Below are 12,774 nucleotides of genomic sequence, written 5' to 3'. Positions count from 1 at the left end.
GGCTCCTGACTGAGCCCTGTGACCCCGCAGGAGCGGCGTGCGGCCTGCGGGAGGGGCGGCGGGCCTACCCGAAGAAGGCCCTGGTCCCCCGTGGACCCGGGAGAGCACACCCGGGCTGACGCGTTTGCTCGTAGCTGTCACCCACAAGGCCCAGATTCTGCCGGGAGCTAAGATTCCCGCTGCTGGGGACACTACAGCTTCCAGAGCTGCCGCCCTCCCCCGCGGGGCCCTCCCTACGCAGCGGGCAAGGCTCTCGCAGGCACACGCTCACCTGTGGGACCTTCGCATGGAATTTCTTGCACCTGTTCTAAGACCTCAGGGAGGAGACAGGTGGTGAGGTCTTCCTCCCTCCACCCCCCCCCCCACCCCGACTCTGCAACTATGCGCTCTCCCCTCCCAGTCCTACTCTGTATAGCAAGATCTTCGTGCCCTTCCCACTAGTGGTCGGTAGAGGCTCCCGCCCCACCAAGGGACCTCCGTTAGGAGATCCTGGAGAGGCTAAGGGCAGACAGGGAAAGAAGGGTGTGCTACAGCTGAATCTCCAAATCCTGGAATGGGCGGCTTTGCGACTAATCGCCCCCTAATCGCCCCCTCCCCCAATGAGAGTCTCAGTCACTAGCCTCTACCCGCAGGCCAGGGGACCTACCCCTATTCCTTCTCAATACTCTTCATGGCTGAACCCAGATAGTTCCCCCTTCCAAATGCACACCCCCAACCATCACCAGAAATGGAAGAAGGGAAACAGGTGTTGCTTTAGGACGGTGGGATAATGGGCAAAGCTACCTCTAAGTTTTCACTGTACCATAAAGCTGTTTGAAAATAAAAATGGGAACATATCCTCCTTTGTGCAAAAAACCCTTCCTAATTGGCCTTCTTTTTCCCAAGCCTGGCCTGCCTGAAAGAGGCCCAGAGGCTGGGCAGGCACAGCCAGCTGACCTGCAGGAAGGAGAAGTCTGAAAGGCTTGTACATATCGTGTTTAGCTCCCAAGGATGTTTGGAGCCCACAAACCCTCCTGGACTGGCCATCATTGCCCCAAAGGAACTGGAGCAGCCTGACAGATGCTAAATGCTGGTTCCCTCCCCCGCCTCCAGCCCCAAGGGGACAGGAAGGAATGCTGGGTTACCTAATCCAAGGAGCCTTCCAGCAATTATTTCATGAAAAAGTCAAATGCCAAAAGGCATGCATGCTGCATGTATGTGTGAGCGTGTGTGTGCGTTCCAAGTAGCCATCTGGACGGGGTAAGCCAAACTGCTCCCCGAATGCTTTCTCCAGGTGCAATCTTTAGTAGCAGCCTCCAGAGACGCTGCAGCTGCTCTTGCCGCAGACAGCACTCATAGCCCCTCCAGGTCTCAGTACAAGAACCTGGAATTCAAAAACCCTGGTCTCAGCCACAGAAGCCCAGGCCCTTCCCTTGTAAGATCCAAGGAAGGACCGTGTGGAGAAGCCTTGAGAGGGACTGGACAGGTTGGTCTCCAGCCTTCTCTCCATCCTCCGGGAGAAGGCAGGCTGGCTGGGCCATGGGTGGGAAGCCTGGCAGGGAGGAGGAGGTGACAGATTGTAGAGCCCGGCTGCCTGGGATCCATCTACACTCTCCAACCTCAGGTTAGTTATCTGGTCCCTCCTGAGCCACATGGGAATATCTAGGAGGAACTTCTTGGGGACGGAGCATGGCTGTTTCTGGGTCCGAAGGAGGGACTCTGTCAAGGGCAGAGATGGGGGTTCACTGTGGGTTCTGGGAAGGCAGATGGAACAAGACCATCCCCCTTGGCTCCTTTTTCTCAGCAGTCAGACCCCCCGAGTCAGTAGCTGGACATGCACCTAGGAGAGGAGAGAAGAGCCAGGAGCACGAGGAAGAGAGTGATTCTGGGGCAGGAAGGGGACGGGACGGAGGGTCAGCACCACCCTCCGACCTGGCTCCATGACAGATGGACTGAGGCTGCAGCTCTGCTCCCAGGCCCAGGGGCTCCTGTGAGCCTTCCCTGCAGGCCCCTCCCCCACTCCCCTCCAACTCTGCTCCTGCCCAGTACCAGGCTGCGAGGGAGGTGAGGGCCCGTGAACCTGGCTGAACTCCCTGCACATTCACCAGCCCTGATGTCAGCAAGCAAGTGGAGGCCAAACTCCCACCAAGGCCTGGGGGCCCTGGCGCCTGCCCTTCCCGCTCCAGTCTCCTGGCTCTGCCCCACTGCTGCCCGCCGGCCTCCTGCTCTGCTCTGGCTCTGGGCTGGATGCAGGATGCAGGACAAGCTTTCCCCAGCGCCCTTGCCAATGTCTCACAAAACCAAATCCTCGCCAGGCCAAAACCACAAAGTTAGGGGAAGTTAGCATCTTTGGGCCTGAGACGGGGAAACCGAGGCCCTAAGAGGGGCAGGGCCTGGTCCAAGGCCACACAGCAAGGCATGCGGAGACAGGTCTGGAACCCAGGCCCTGCCCCCATACCTGAGGTGCAATACCCTCTTTCCTGCACGCCAGTCCCAGCTCACCTCCCAGGACAGAAGTCACGTTCCACAAGGTCAGGGCAGCTCCTCCCTGCTCCCGGATTGGCCGCAGGCCCCACTCCCCTGAAATTGCTCCTCAGAGGTCTCCAGTGCCCCCCATGGCTCTTGGGACCCCCCAGGACCACTCCCTCCTCCTCCTCACTCACCTGATTCTCCTCTTTCCCTCCCCAGCGACCTTCCTGACTGTGCTTCTGCTCATCCCTTCACCGAGGTGGTCCCAGGGCTCTGAGCTGGGCCTCCTCCCTGTCACCTGCACACCTGCCTGAGTGACCTCACTCACCCCCACACCTGCGGGGTGCTGGCCACCTCAGTGCTGAGGACTACCACTTCTCTGCCTGCCCCAGCCTCTCCCCTGAAGGTCTCACACGCTCTCCAGACCCCTCACATCCTGAGGGAACACAAGTAGGGTTTATAGCGTGGGGAAAGGACAGAAGGAATGGGACAGCTGAATCCCCCACCTGAGGTGGGAGTGGGCTCTGTCCACCTGCCTGGTGCCACCCCTCCAGCCCTCTGCACCCCAGGTCCACGTGCATGGTGCGCACACACACACACGTGGTCACACATTGGACTCCATCCCTGGATCACAGGAGCTGTCTCAGCCGTTAGGCTGTCCCCACACCTGGGGCAGCCGCTGGCTTTAGTAATGGCTCAATAAACGTGGTGGTTGGGTCCTCTGGGAAAAGGGACTCATTGGAGAGTCAGTGGAACCAATAGGATGCTAGATAGATGGACAATGGAGAATGAGGGAAGGCGGAGAGAGGCAAGGATGGTTCCCAAATTCTGACTTGGGGTTATGTGGGTACCATTCATCAGAATGGGTCACAGAGGCTGGGTGCAGTGGCTCACACCTGTAATCCCAGGCGTGGATCCGTCTTTTGGGAGGCCGAGGCAGGCGGATCACCTGAGGTCAGGAGTTTGAGACCAGCCTGGCCAACATGGCAAAACCCCGTTTCTACTAAAAATATAAAAATTAGCTGGGCATGGTGGCAGGTGCCTGTAGTGACAGCTACTCAGGAGGCTGAGGCAGGAGAACTGCTTGAACCCGGGAGGCAGAGGTTGCAGTGAGCTGAGATCATGCCACTGCACTCCAGCCTGGTGACAGAGTGAGACTCCGTCTCAAAATAAAATAAAATAATAAAATAAATGGGTCACATAGAAGGTGTGTTAGTGGGATAGTGAGCTGTGGGTCTCTCCGGCCTGTCTACAAGCTCGCATCAGCCTCCTCACTGGGTCAAAGGCAGCTGCACACCTCAGTGGAGATCCCTCCAAGCTCCTCCACCAGGAAGGACTCAGGTTGGAGGGTCAGGCCCTTCTTGGCCCTGCCACACCCCCACAGAGGTCTCGCTGGCTGGGGCAGCTAGCCGGCCTGGCCATCAGGGTCACAGTCAGGAAGGTGTGTGCATCCTGCCGTACCCTCTGACTCGTCATGGTCTGCAGCTGCAGGCACCCACAGGGAGCAAGCTAATGAGGCCTCAGAGGAGACGTGCACTCCAGGACTGGACCCCACCACCCCTGGCAAACACGCCATTCCCCCTCCTCCTCCCAAATCCTGAAATCCAGCCTCTGCCCTGGAAACTGTTGCCTTGTTATGAGATCCATAGGGGTGGGAACACAGGGCTTAGATTTATCTTTTCCTGCCAGGTTGCTGGATTCAGGAGCCAAGAAGAGCGATAAAGAGGGAGGTAGAAAACTTGGTGAAGGCTGTGCAGGAGCGGGGTCCCCATGCTGGGCACGTCTTGGAGCCTCCAAGTCTTATCTTCAGCTGGGTCCCAGGGCAGTGCCCAGGAGAGGGACGCATGGATCTCTGCCCTAGTCCCACAGCTCTGCCTGCCTGAAGCAAAGCCTCAGGGGCTGATCCTGGGACCCTCCTGCCCTGTGGATAACTTCAACTCCGCTCCACCAAACCCTCCTTTAAACGCCATCCCTCCGTCCCAGCAGACATTCTGCCAGACACATGTGTACTTTTAAATGTTCATCTCTTTCCTGTGTATCTGAAGATGAGTCTGGGTATGCGTGGTGCTTGCATGTGCATGTGTGAGTGTGTCTGGGTAGAGGAAAGCACCGGGAGTTCAGGCATCTATACTCCTTACTGGCGCGGATAGGTGGTGTGTGGGGTATGCACACATTTGTAAGTACCCATGTTTACAGGAGGGTTTTCAATGCTCTTGCTTGTAGGTGGGGAATGTGTTTATATGCACACATACATATGTATGCCTCCAGTACATGAGTCAATGTAGACATCAGGATGTGTCCTACGCAGCCTTTACTGTCCACGTGCTTGTACATGTGTCACGTGTGTACACATGCTTCCATGTATTAAATGTTTGCATGTATAATGTCGTGTGGGCATGAGTTTGAACATGTATATCACATGCCCCAGTTCTGGCTCACTCTAATCAGAAGTAGGTCTCTAGAAGATGCAGATCCTGGCTGCTGTGGGGTCTGCTAAAATTCTAAGCATATGGCCGGGCGCGGTGGCTCACACCTGTAATCCTAGCACTTCGGGAGGCCGAGGCAGGTGGATCACCTGAGGTCAGGAGCTTGAGACCAGCTTGGCCAACACGCTGAAACCCTGTCTCCGCTAAAAATTCAAAAATTAGCCAGGCATGGTGTCATGTGCCTGTAATCCCAGCTACTCAGGAGGCTGAGACAGGAAAATAGCTTGAACCCAGGAAGTGGAGGTTGCAGTGAGCAGAGATCACGCCACTGCACTCCAGCCTGGGCAACAGAGCAAGACTCCATCTCAAAAAAAAAAAAAACAAAAATTAGCCAGGCATGGTGTCATGTGCCTGTAATCCCAGCTACTCAGGAGGCTGAGACAGGAAAATAGCTTGAACCCAGGAAGTGGAGGTTGCAGTGAGCAGAGATCACGCCACTGCACTCCAGCCTGGGCAACAGAGCAAGACTCCATCAAAAAAAAAAAAAAAAAAAAAAGAAAGAAAGAAAGAAAAAGAAACTCCATTTCTACTAAAAATGCAAAAAATTAGCTGGGCGTGGTGGCGTGCACCTGCAATCCCAGCTACTCAGGAGTCTGAGGCACGTGAGGCATGTGAATCGTTTGAACTGGGGAAGTGGAGGTCGCAGTGCACTCCAGCCTGGATGACAGATCCAGACTCCATCTCAAAAAAAAAAAAAAAAAATCAGGGTGGCTGTGATGTGGGGAAAGAAGAGAGCGAGCAGAGTTTCTTGCCCTCCTGCGCCAACCTTGGGCCCTCCTGACCCCAATAAGGAAGAATTTCCCACAGGCCTCCGTGGAGGCCCAGGCTACCCGGAGAACAAACACCACCTATTCCTGCACAGAGGGGCCGCTGTCCTCCCCTGAGAGGCGGGGGCTGCGCAGGGTGTGGGGTGGAGACAGCTGCTTCCAGCCCAGATAAGGCTGTCGGGCTCAGATTTTCCATTTCCAGGATCCTCCCCCTTGGGTCCCAGCCCTTAAGCCCTGGCCCCATGGCCTGGAGAGGGTTCTACACTGACTCACTCAGCTCCCTACCCCTACCCCGAAAACTGCAGAGCCAGGAGGGGAGACTGAGTCCAGGAAGAACAGGCACATGTTTAAGGTCTCAGGCAAGCAGGGACACGTTTTGTCCCGGGCCATTGGGAATTGAAGAAGGGGTCTCTGGAGCAGGCCAGGCCCAGCCTGGGTGGCCCTCGGAGCTCATATCCGGACTCCTGGACCTCCGGAAACCCACCCAGAGATGGGAGGAAGGAGGACTGGCCGCTCCTCTTACAACAACAGTCCCCGCACGCACTCTTTCCCTGTGGAGCTTGGCTGCTCCAGGCCAGAGGACCCCGAGACTCCAGGGGCAAGCAGTCATTGTCCGGGGACAGAACGGGGCCTCCAACCGTGCGCCTTGTCCCCTTCTTCCCTCACCCCCTCCACAGCTTCCCACAAAAAGACCTGGTGCCTTCAGTCTGGCCTGGGCCTGCCTCCCCTCCCCCTTCCCAGAGACAGGGCCGGGGAGGGGTTATTTATAGGCCCTGGCTCAGCAGCCTTCAGGACAAGAGGAGCCCGAGCTCCAGGGCTCTGCTCCCTGGGCCTTCCCCAGGGGCCTCACAGGCCAGGCAGTGTCCGCTTTCAGCCCAGCAAAAGGCTGTGTCAGTCACAGTGGGCAGTGGGGGTGGGGAGGCCAGGCCAAGGCAGGGGGCTGGGCTGAACCCTGGGCCTGGAGCCCACTGGAGCCGCCGCAGCCCATAGACCAGCTGGGCTTCCTCAAAAGCATTGTGGAGACTAACTGGGGCTGGGGCTGGCAGGGGAGGTCTCGGAGGCACCAACCCCTTCTCAGCAAGGCCTGGAGGTGCCATCAAGCTGCCGCTTCCCCTATTGCCCCCAGCTGTATCTTGATTTGATAATCTGTTCCAGCTAGGACCCCTAACCGTGACTCATGGGTCCCCTCGCCAACAGGGTAATGCCTGAAGGGGCCATTCAAGGCCCTTCCTAACCAGCCCCCCACCCACCTCTCCAATCCCCCCTTCTCAGCCGCTGCCGCCCACAAACGCACAAACACAAAACTCTTTCGCACTTCTGTGATTGTGCCTGGCCTTGTACTTCTCAAATGGACATATTCCTGCTCATTCTCCAGATCAGGGTCCAGCTTAACCACTCCCTCCTCTGGGAAGCCCTCCCTGATAAAGCCTGTCCTTACCTCCTTACCTCCACTAACCCCGCATGGTGTCCACGAGGACACGTCTGTCCTCGCACTCCCCGTCTTCCTCCTCCAAAACAGAGCTTGTGTTTCTCAAGCAGTGGTCTCTGTTTAGGGTGTGTCTGTGTGGGCCACCTGCCCCCCATCAGGCGAGGGGCTCCCTAAAGGGCAGGACCCACCTTCTTGTCCGTCTGTCCCCATCACTCACCCGCACTCCATCAGCCAATGCTTGATGAATGAGTGAATGAGTGAACTACTGAATAAACAATGGATGACGAAGAGGAGAAGGGAGGGAAGGGAAGCAGGAAAGACCCCTTTTGTGTCTCCTGAGCCCAGGGTAACCGCGTGGTGTCCCAGTGGGCAGGAAGGCGGCAGGGGCAGCTCAGGCCAGGTCTCGGTGACACGGCTCGGCCCTGGGCAGCAGCCAGATCGGTCACCCTCATTCTTTCCAGATCAAAGTTCCCCCAGGGAACAGCCTGGAACCTGACACTCGCACCGGGAGGGTGGAGCCAACTGGCCCATGCAGGAGGAGGGCACCGTGAGGCCGGGCGCCTGTCCCCAGATCCAGGGACACCAGGCCAGCAGCCAGGAGGGACTGGATACAATATGCACGCTTACTCCAGCCCCAGCCAAGCCCCAGCCCAGCCCCAGCCAATACAGGGCCGCACGGGTAGTGGGAGGAACCCCTGGCTCCAGGTCTTTTTGACGTGGACTCCCCAGAGCTCTAATCCCCCATGGCCGGGGACTCGTTCCCTGCATGGCCACCTCCTGCCACCTCCTGTACCAATGTTGACTCACCCCAACCCCATCTCCCGAAGCCTCACTTTCAGATGCCCTCCAGGTACTTCCCTCCACCTCCCAGTCTCTGTTTCTCTGTCTTTGCGCCTCTCTGTCTTGGCTCTCTGTATTTCTCTTTTTACTTTCTTTATTTTTATTTTTTTTGGAGACAGAGTCTTGCTCTGTCGCCCGGGCTGGAGTGTAGTGGCACAATCTCTGCTCGCTGCAACCTCCGCCTCCCGGGTTCAAGCAGTTCTCCTGAATCAGCCTCCTGAGTAGCTTGGGAGTCCAAGTGCCCACCATCCCACCTGGCTAATTTTTCTTTCTTTTTCTTTTCTCTTCTCTTCTCTTTTCTTTCCATGTGTGTGTTTTTAGTAGAGATGAGTTTCGCCATGTTGGCCAGGCTGGTCTCGAACTTCTGACCTCAAGTGATCCACCCACCTCGGCCTCCCAAACTGCTGGGATTACAGGCCTGGGCCACCACGCCCAGCCTGTATTTCTGTATTCCTCTGAATTATTTGTTCTCTCCTGGGTCCTGTATCCCTTGTTCTCTCTCTCTATCTTGCTGTGTCTCTAGACATAAAGAACCGCAGTGAGGTGGCATGGTAGCCCTCTCCTCTAAGGAGGTAGCTGTCTTCACGGGTCTCCCTCCTCTCCAGGCCCTGGTCCCTACAGCCTGCAGGGAACAGATCGCTCCTGATGGTGGGCTGGGGATGGGAGAGAGTGGGAGAGAGACCCCATTGCCCCTGCTGCAGCCAGGCCTCCTTGGCAGTGTCAGACTCTTGCGTCTGAGTCTAGTGAGTAGGCAGGGGGGAAGTGGGCAGAGCATGTCTGGGTCAGAGGGCTGGTGTCCCCAAGCAAGGCCCTGAGTCTGCCATTCTCTAGTCCTTTCCCCTTCCACTCTTGGCTGTGGAAAAGCACACCACTGTCAGAGGGAGCATGCACTTTATGCCCCCCACCCTTGTGTGCAAGCTAAGGCACGAGGGCACGCATGAGTACACAGAGCAGAGAGATCGGCAGGACTCTGGATCCCAGATTTCACCACTTTTTGGGCCTCAGTTTCCTTATCTGTAAAATGGGGATCATAAATCAGTTCATGTTTGTAAGTCCCTTACAAAGGCCCTTATGTCTGATACATAGTGATCACACACACACACACACACATGAAAATTAATGAATATGCATATATGTTTAAAATGGACTCTTAATAAAAACTAGAGGTTGCTTTCACCTTTGTCCTGTTGCCCCAGGCTGAGCTGGACCTTGGTCACCAACAGGTCGGAACAGGCTTGATGTGAGTCTCTGTTATGCAAGCTGAAGAATAACACACAGCTCTAGGGTATGTGCATTTCTGCAGATCTGCTTGTGGAACAAAATTTAGTTAACAGCAGCTGTATCACACACGTAGATAAGTTACAATGCTTCTGATTGAGATTGTGGAAGCCATTTCCTTCTGCTTCAAACATATAGACACGAGATCTCTTAAAAAGTAATAATGACACAAACACGATCAATAACAAAAGATAGACAGTTTTGTAAACCAAAAATGGAGACTTCTTAAGAGAAAGGAGACAGGAGCCGGCAGGGGAGACAGGAGCTGGTATTGACAGTCTCTGGGGGGCAGGGACGACAGCAGGGCTAAAGTTGGAGGGGATGGGCCACGGTGTAGATGCCCAGCAGGACTGGGTCCTGAGCCTGGCTGGCACTGGGACCCACGCTGCCAGTTAGTGAGCATCAGCCAGAGTGGCTACACCTCCTCTCCAAGGTCACGGCAAAGACCAAGCCACGTGCCTGTGGCTCAGCAGAGCCACCAAGCTCCCAGGGACTTTCCCAGAAATGCATCACTCACATGAAGTGGAGACCCACAGCAGACATTTCTGAGGAAACCTCTGTCTGGAGCCCAGCCCAATATCAACCAAGCTGAGACCACTAACAGATGGCCTTGGTTTTTACAGAGTCTCCAGATAACCTCACAACCTGAGAGCACTGAGGAAGACCAACCTCATGAAAGCAAACAAACTCAGCAAACAGGGGAACTGATCACTGAGAAAATGGTTTTAGAGCTTCCTCAAAACCACTTTAAAGAAAGTATCTTTTTTTACATTTTATTTTATTTTGAGATGAGGTTTCATTCTTATTGCTGCTGGAGTGCAATGGCAAGATCTCAGCTCACTGCAACCTCTGCCTCCCAGGTTTAAGTGATTCTCCTGCCTCAGCCTCCCAAGCAGCTGGGACTACAGGTGTGTGCCACCACACCTGACTAATTTTTGTATTTTTAGTAGAGGTGGGGTTTCAACATGTTGGCCAGGCTGGTCTCAAACTCCGGACCTCAAGTGATCCACCAGCCATGGCCTCTCAAAGTGCTGGGTTTACAGGCATGAGTCACCACGCCTGGCCTTAAGAAAGTATCTTTAAAGTCCTCAGAGAAATAAAAAGGGTGCAGCAACCATGAAACAAGAAAAGGAAGTCAGGCTCACTCGTAGGTGGGAATTGAACAATGAGATCACTTGGACACAGGGTGGGGAACATCACACACCGGGGCCTATTGTGGGGAGGGGGCAGAGGGGAGGGACAGCATTAGGAGATATACCTAATGTAAATGACGAGTTAACGGGTGCAGCACACCAACATGGCACATGTATACATATGTAACAAACCTGCACGCTGTGCACATGTACCCTAGAACTTAACGTATAATAATAAATAAATAAATAAACTGCTTAAAAAAAGGTAGTCATGAAATAAGAATAGGACAAATGACAAAGATTCCATTAGAAATCTAGAGAATTAAAATTACAGTAAAATTAAACCTTAAAAGGTAGGTTGAATATCTGATCAAATACAGATGGGGGAAAACATAATCCAGCACTAAAAGATAGAAAATATGGGCCCGGTGCAGTGGCTCACACCTGTAATCCCAGCACTTTGGGAGGCGGAGGCAGGTGGATTACTGGAGGTCAGGAGTTCAAGACCAATCTGGCCAACATGGTGAAACCCCATCTGTACTAAAAATACAAAAATTAAGGCCGGGCGCGGTGGCTCACGCCTGTAATCCCAGCACTTTGGGAAGCCGAGGCGGGCGGATCACGAGGTCAGGAGATCGAGACTGGCTTACATGGTGAAACCCCATCTCTACTAAAAATACAAAAAATTAGCTGGGCACGGTGGCGGGTGCCTGTAGTCCTAGCTACTGGGGAGGCTGAGGCAGGAGAATGGCATGAACCTGGGAGGCGGAGCTTGCAGTGAGCTGACATTGCATCACTGCACTCCAACCTGGGTGACAGAGCAAGACTCTGTCTCAAAAAAAAAAAAAAAAATACAAAAATTAGCTGGGCACAGTGGCACACACTTGCAATCCCAGCTACTTGGGAGGCTGAGGCAGGAGAATCACTTGAACCCAGGAGGCGAAGTGGAGGTTGCAGTGAACCGAGATCATGCCACAGCACTCCAGCCTATGCAACAGAGCAAGACTCCATTTCAAAAAAAAAAAAAAAATTATGAGTGGTCCTGATATGAGGAAAAGAGAAAGGGAGCAGGAAGACTGCAAAATACTGCTGAGATAAATTAAAGAAGACCTAAAGAAATGGGGAGATATACCATATTCATGGACCTTAAGACTCAACATTGCCAATTCTCCTCAAATTTATCTATAGAGTATCACTATCCCAATCAAAATTTCTGTAGACACTCATTCTTAAAAACAGACTAGTTAATGCTAAAATTTACCTAAAAAATTTTTTAAATAAGAAATATCGGCCAGGCATGGTGGTTTATACCCGTAATCCCAGCACTTTGGGAGGCCAAGGAGGGTGGATCACTTGAGGTCTGGAGGTCAGGAGTTCAAGACCAGCCTGGCCAATGTGGTGAAACCCCATCTATACTAAAAATACAAAAAGTTAGCCGGTCATGGTGGCAGGTGCCTGTAATCCCTGCTCCTTGGGAGGCTGAGACAGGAGAATTGCTTGAACCCAGGAGGTGGAGGTTGCAGTGAGCTGAGATTGTGGCACTACACTCCAGACTGGGTGACAGAGCAAGACTCTGTCTAAAAAAAAAAAAAAAAAAAAAAGCAGAAAGAAAAAAAGAAACACATTGGAGGACAAAACTATTCAATTTTGAGATGTATTATGAAGCAGATAGTGTTCTCTCACTGGAAGGATAAACAGGGATATCAATGGAACAGAATAGAGTCCAGAAATAGGCTCACAAACAGTCAGCTGATTTTATCCAATGGTAACTCAGTGGGAAAAAGGATAGTATTTCATATAAATAGTGCCAGAATAATTAGATTACCTGTATGCTAAAATTAAATTTAAAAAACCTTGACCTTGCCGGGCACGGTGGCTCAAGCCTGTAATCCCAGCCATTTGGGAGGCCGAGACGGGCGGATCACGAGGTCAGGAGATCGAGACCATCCTGGCTAACACGGTGAAACCCCGTCTCTACTAAAAAATATTAAAAAAAAAAACTAGCCGGGCGAGGTGGCGGGCGCCTGTAGTCCCAGCTACTCGGGAGGCTGAGGCAGGAGAATGGCGTAAACCCAGGAGGCGGAGCTTGCAGTGAGCTGAGATCCGGCCACTGCACTCCAGCCTGGGCGACAGAGCGAGACTCCGCCTCAAAAAAAAAAACAAAACCTTGATCTTTACCTCACGTCATACCCTAAAATGAATATGAAATAAATCATAGACCTAAATATAAGAGCTAAAACCATAATACTTCTAGAAGAAAACATAGGACAAAATCTTTGTGACCTTGAGTTAGGCAAAGATTCCTTAAATGGGAAACAAAAGCAAAATGATAAATAGAATGTTACCAAAATTTTAAAGTTCTGAGCTTTAAAGATGCTTTTAAGAAAATGAAA

The 12,774-nt window shown here is 53.3% G+C and overlaps 1 protein-coding gene across 1 annotated transcript in view; it reads right to left on the bottom strand.

The window, feature by feature from the left end:
- Positions 1-409, bottom strand: part of SMTNL2 (smoothelin-like 2) — a 25,422-nt gene extending 25,013 nt beyond the window's left edge. Inside the window, exon 1 of the mRNA XM_011958344.1 lies at positions 272-409. The gene's annotated coding sequence lies outside the window, so the exon portion shown is untranslated. The remainder of the gene's footprint in view (positions 1-271) is intronic.
- Between the last annotated feature and the right edge of the window lie 12,365 nt (positions 410-12,774).

Source organism: Colobus angolensis, unplaced genomic scaffold, assembly GCF_000951035.1.
Source record: "Colobus angolensis palliatus isolate OR3802 unplaced genomic scaffold, Cang.pa_1.0 Scaffold47, whole genome shotgun sequence".
Classification (NCBI taxonomy): Eukaryota; Metazoa; Chordata; class Mammalia; order Primates; family Cercopithecidae; genus Colobus; species Colobus angolensis.
This window is presented reverse-complemented; position numbering and strand designations above follow the sequence as displayed.